The following is a 6,000-nucleotide window of genomic DNA, read 5'->3' as shown; positions in this document are numbered from 1 at the left end:
CGAGCGGGGCGGGGCGGGCTGGGCTGGGCCGGGGCGAGGCGGAAGAAAAAAAAAAAAAAAAACCTCCCCGTCGCCGGGCAACAGTGCGGGGCGGGGCTCTGCGTCGCCAGGCAATGGCCGGGGGGGGTCGGGGCTCTGACGTCACTGCGACGCGACGAGGTGGGGCGGCGGGGCGGGCGTCGCGGGAGGTGACGTCGTTTCCGGGGTCGGCCGCGGCCGCCCAGAGGCCGCCCAGAGGCCACTGCCGGGGCCGCCGCCGCCGAGGCGGTCGCACACACCGACCCCACCATGCCGGGAAGCCGGGGTGAGGTCCGTCCTGGGTCCGCGACCACACTCCTCCCCTCCGGGTCGGGGCTGCGGGGGGGCCGGCGGGCTCCGCTCACTCACCTCCCGACACCTCCCCATTCATTCATTCATTCCCTCCTGCCTACCTTCATTCATTCATCTGTATTTATTTATCCTTCCATCTCGGACTGTGTCTGTTTATTCATTCATTCATCCGTATTTATTTATCCTTCCATCTCGGACTGTGTCTATTCATTCATTCATTCCCTCCTTCCTTCATTCATCCGTATTTGTTTATCCTTTCATCTCGGACTGTGTCCCTTCCTTCCTTCCTTCCTTCCTTCCTTCCTCCCTTCCTTCCTCCCTCCCTCCCTCCCTCCCTCCCTTCCTTCCTTCCTTCCTTCCTTCCTTCCTTCCTTCCTTCCTTCCTTCCTTCCTTCCTTCCTTCCTTCCTTCCTTCCTTCGTATTTCTTTATCCATTCCAGACTGTGTCTGTGCATTCCCTCCTTCCTTCATTCATTCATCCGTATTTATCCATTTCAGACTGTTTATTCATTCATTCATTCCCTCCTTCATTCAGTTATTCATCTGTATTTATCCATTTCAGACTCTGTTTATTCAATCATTCATTCCCTCCTTCCTTCCTACAGTCATCCATATTTATCCATCTCGGACTGTCTGTTCATTCATTCATTCATCCGTATTTATCCATCTCAGACTGTTCATTCATTCATTCGTATTTATCCATCTCAGACTGTCTGTTCATTCATTCATTCATTCCCTCCCTCCTTCCTTCATTTATTCATCCGTATTTATCCATTTCAGACTGTGTCTGTTTATTTAATCAATCCTTCCTTCCTTCCTCCTCCCCTCCCTCCCTCCCTCCATATTTATCCATCTTGGACTGTGTCTGTTCATTTATTCAGCAGTATTTATTGATCGCTTACTCTGTGCAGGGCACTGTACTAAGCGCTTGGAATGGACAATTGGGCAACAGGTAGAGACCATCCCTGCCCAGTGACGGGCTCACAGTCTAAAGGGGGGAGACAGACGGCAGAGCAAAACAGAACAAAACAAAAACAAGGCGACATCATCAAGATAAATGGAATCCAGGGGATGTACACTTCACTAACAAAATGAATAGGGTAATAAATAATATATACAAATGAGCACAGTGCTGAAGGGAGGGGAAGGGGGAAGAGCAGAGGGCAGGGGGGAGGGGAAGGGGAAGGGGAGCATTATCCTCTCCCAAGCGCTTAGTCCAGGGCTCTGCGCGCAGTAAACACTCAATAAATGTGATTGCATGAATGAATAAATCTGTTTCCGAATTGTACATTCCAAGCGCTTAGTACAGTGCTCTGCACATAGTGCTCAATAAATACTATTGAGTGAATTAATGAATTGCATGAATGAACGAATCTCAGACTGTGTCTGTTTATTCTTATACTGTCTTCAGCCCAGCGCTTAGTCCAGGGCTCCGCACCCAGTAAGCGCTTAATAAGTACGATTGCTTGAATGAATGACTCTCAGACTGTGCTTGTTTATTCTTGTACTGTTCTCTGCCAAGCGCGTAGTCCAGGGCTCTGCACTCAGTAAGCCCTCAGTAAGTACAATTGCATGAATGAATAAATGAATCTCGGACTGTGCCTGTTTATTCTTCCGTTGTCCTCTCCCAAGCGCTTAGTCCAGGGCTGTGCACCCAGTAATAATAATAATGATAATGGAATTTGTTAAGCGCTTACTATGTGCCAAGCACTGTTCTAAGCGCTGGGGTAGATACAAGGTCATCAGGTTGTCCCACGTGGGGCTCACAGTCTTCATCCCCATTTTACAGAAGAGGTAACTGAGGCACAGAGAAGTGAAGTGACTTGCCCAAAGTCACAAAGCTGACAAGTGACTAAGCTGGGATTTGAACCCGTGACCTCTGGCTCCCAAGTCCGGGCTCTTTCCACTGAGCCACACAGCAGTAAGCGCTCAATAAATATGATTGCATGAATGAATGAATGACTCTCAGACTGTACCTGTTTATTCTTGAACTGGCCTCTTCCAAGCGCATAGTCCAGGGCTCTGCACACAGTAAGCGCTCAATAAATACTTTTGAATGACTGAATCTCCTCCCCTCCCTTTACTTTCCTTCCCCTCCCTAGGTCTCGTCTCCTCTTCCTTCCCTCCCCTGCCCTCCTCTCCCCTTCCCTCCCCATCTCCTCTCCTCTCCCCTCCCATCCTTCCCTTCCTTCCCTTTGCTTCATAATAATAATAATGGTATTTATTAAGCGCTTATTATGTGCCAGGCAGTCATTCATTCAGTCGTATTTATTGAGCCCTTACTATGTGCAGAGCACTGTACTAAGCGCTTCAAAAAGTAATGATGGCATTTGTTAAGCACTTGCTATGTGCCAAGCACTCTTCTAAGCCCTGGGGGAGATACAAGATAATCAGGTTGTCCCACGTGGGGCTCACAGTCTTAATCCCCATTTTACAGATGAGGTAACTGAGGCACAGAGAAACGAAGCGACTCGCCCGAGGTCACACAGCAGACAAGTGGTGGAGTCAGGATTAGAACCCATAGCCTTCTGAGTCCAGGCCTGTGCTCTGTCCACTTTGTCATGCTGCGTCTCTGTCTCCCTTCCCTCCCATTCTTTTCTCTCATCTTCCCTCCCATTCTTTTCCCTCCCATCCCATTCCATTCTCTCCCCTCCCTTCACTTCCCTCCTCCTCCCCTTCCCTGAGCTCCCATTCTCCACGCTCGGCCAGGAGCTCCCCGTACCCCGACTGCCCTTAAAGCCGCAAGCCAGGGGATATCCTCAGCCTCAACGGGAAACCACTTCTCTATACCGGGATTTGGGAGGAGAGTTGGGAAAGTGGTCCGAGCAAAGGGGCCTTAGAGGGCTTTGCGGCCTGGGTTTCCGTCCAGATAAAACACCTTTCAAAGGGGGCCGGGGCGGGGGCGCGGTGAAGACTCCCTTTGGGCAGTGGGGAAGGTGGTATGCGTATCACTTAAAAGTGTATTTGTTTCCTGCTGTGTTTTTTAGTCGAACACCCCCAGTTAGTGCGGAATCAAACCAGCCAGGAGGAACCCTGAGGGTGGAGCTAGGGAAGTGGCGTGGCTCAGTGGAAAGAGCATGGGCCCCAGAGTCAGAGGTCATGAGTGACTTTGGCCAAGTCACTTCACTTCTCTGGACCTCAGTTCCCTCATCTGTAAAATGGGGATGAAGACTGTGAGCCCCACGTGGGAGAACCTCATTACCTTGTATCCCCCCAGTGCTTAAAACAGTGCTTGACACAGAGTAAGCACTTAACAAATACCATTACTATTATTATTATTGTTCTAGACTGTAAGCTTGTGGGCAAGGATCTTGTCTATCCACCGGTGTTGTACTCCTCCAAGTGTTTAGTACAGGCAGTGAGTGCTTAATAAGCAGCATTAATTGACTGGAACTCCTGGGATTGAAATCTTCTATTAATAGTGATATATATGACTTTACAACAAAGCATTGTGCTAAACCCTGAGGTAGGTAAAATATAATCAGATCAGAAACAGTCTCTGGCCCATATGGGGATCATAGTATAAGTAGGAGGAAATTTAATTTAATTCCTATTTTACTAAGGAAACTGAGGCTCCAAGAAGTTAAGGGACCCATTCAAGGTCCGCCTAGCAGGCAGGCGGCAGAGTGGAATTGGAACCCAGGTCTTTTGACTCCCAGGCTGGGCTCTTCCCACTATGCCACACTGCTTCATCGAATTACGATTGAATGAATGAATGAGTCCTGCGCCGTCACTGAGGCTGGGATCGCCGCGGGTACAGGTGGCCAACCAATACTGGAACCGGCCCACACCAAACAACGGTTAGGAAGTTTAGTCCCGCCTTCGCTCCCGAGGCTTGTAGATTATGCAGCAGAGCGCAATCTTCCAGGGAGTCTACATGCTCCCCTCCCTTTAGGTCTGGGTGTGTCCAAAGAGGGTTTCCTTTTTTGAAATACAGGAATTGGAGTCGGCACTTTGCCTTCCCAGAGGATGGGTGTTCCCTTCAGCATCTTTAAGGGTTGGGGCCATTTGCAAAAGACGGGATTTTCATCCCTGCTACGGAAACTATTCTGCAACCTTTAGTTTTCCTGAGGGAATTACATTTTTCCATAAACACATCATTTTGCACTTGCTAAGTAATTCATTTTTTATATCCTGTGTATTTAGGACCATCAGATAGCAGATATTAGACTTTCCTCTATTTCCCTATGCCTGCCGGATATTCAGCCAAAATATTTACTTTTCTGCTAGTTTATTCTCTTCACTTTATTTGCGAATTCTTCTCTGAGCTCTTAGGACTGAGAATTTCATTGTATTACCAGATGCTGAGAACCTGATTTGACACTGATGTAAGTGAATAGGGTCAGATTAAGGTTCCAACTGGTTTAGGGCTGTGAGGGACCTATCACTCCCCTCTCTGCTCCAATAATAACATTTGTTATGCACTTACTATGTGCCAGGCACTGTTCTAATCCCTGGGGTAGATACCAGATAATCAGGTTGGACATAGCACCTGTCCCACATGGGGCTCACAGTCCAAGTAGGAGGAAATTAGATTTAATCCCCATTTTACAGGTGAGGAAACTGAGGCACAAAGAGGAGAAGTGACTTGCTCAAAGTCACAGCAGACTAGTGGCAGAGTTGGAATTAGAACCCCGTTCCTCTGGCTCCTGACCTGTGTTCTTTCAGTCGTCAGTCGTATTTACTGAGGGCCTGCTTTGTGTGCAGATCACCGTTTGGGAGAGCAAACTAAAATGGAATTAGCAGATCCGTTCCCTGCCCACAAGGAGCTTACAGTCTAGATAACGCTACTCCCCTCACATCCCTGTCCCTGAGCAGTGTCCCAAAGAGAGGGATCATCTCCTTCCCCCACTCCGAGGCATCGGGCTTCTACATGCAGAGTCTAAGATGATTTTATTTCTCTTTCCTGTAACGCCAAGTGGAAAATGCATTTCTGGCGTGATGAATACAATCATTAAGAGGTCTGCTAGTGTTAGAAAGCTGGTTGTTGCATTTGCTTAATGTGTTGAATTTTTAGGTTGCCATTTACTTTACTTCCTTAGAGTTTCCCAAATATTTTCGTTTTGCGTCTCTTAGTTGAGTGTGTTCTGTTAGCATCAAAATCATCTTCCAAACGCTATCTAAAAATAGAATTGGACAGTTCCTTTCGAATGGTTTCACAATTGGTAATAGTAGCTGTTGAAGAAACAGAGTTTCAAATTATAAAATGACCCCACTGACACTGAGTTTACTCCCTGGTGCAGATGTGGCGGAAAGGTCAGTGAGAACTGTCAGTCCCCGTACATGCCAAAACAACTAGATTCCGAATTGTACATTCCAAGCGCTTAGTACAGTGCTCTGCACCTAAGCGCTCAATAAATACTATTGAATGAATACTGTTGAATGAACTAGATTCACTGGTCCCGCATAAACCGCCAGAAGCGTCAGGCATGCTGAGTTGTTCAAAGTTCCCAGATTCCCTAAACTTTTTAATCATTCTCTACTTTTCAATATAATCAATAGTGAAGATAATTAAGATCAAACCCACTGTTAATAGGTCACTACTTCATTTCCTTCCTTTGACCAACCTCATCGATTCTGAATATACCCTACCCGCTGTTAATTGTTGATGTTAATTCTTGAATTCATTCAAGAGCATTCTTGGGTTGACCATCCCGGACACTCAGTTAG

The 6,000-nt window shown here is 47.4% G+C and overlaps 1 protein-coding gene across 3 annotated transcripts in view; it reads left to right on the top strand.

Moving 5' to 3' along the window:
* The first annotated feature begins 202 nt into the window (after positions 1 to 202).
* Positions 203 to 6,000, top strand: part of RNF141 (ring finger protein 141) — a 28,326-nt gene continuing 22,528 nt past the window's right edge. Inside the window, exon 1 of one of the 3 annotated variants that reach the window (XM_029059745.2) lies at positions 203 to 309. The gene's annotated coding sequence lies outside the window, so the exon portion shown is untranslated. The remainder of the gene's footprint in view (positions 310 to 6,000) is intronic. The other 2 variants (XM_029059743.1, XM_029059744.2) reach the window with 2 other exon arrangements.

The sequence above is a fragment of the Ornithorhynchus anatinus genome, chromosome 3 (assembly GCF_004115215.2).
Source record: "Ornithorhynchus anatinus isolate Pmale09 chromosome 3, mOrnAna1.pri.v4, whole genome shotgun sequence".
In the NCBI taxonomy this organism is placed as follows: Eukaryota; Metazoa; Chordata; class Mammalia; order Monotremata; family Ornithorhynchidae; genus Ornithorhynchus; species Ornithorhynchus anatinus.
Note: the sequence above shows the minus strand (reverse complement) of the source record. Positions and strands in the feature narration are given on the sequence as shown.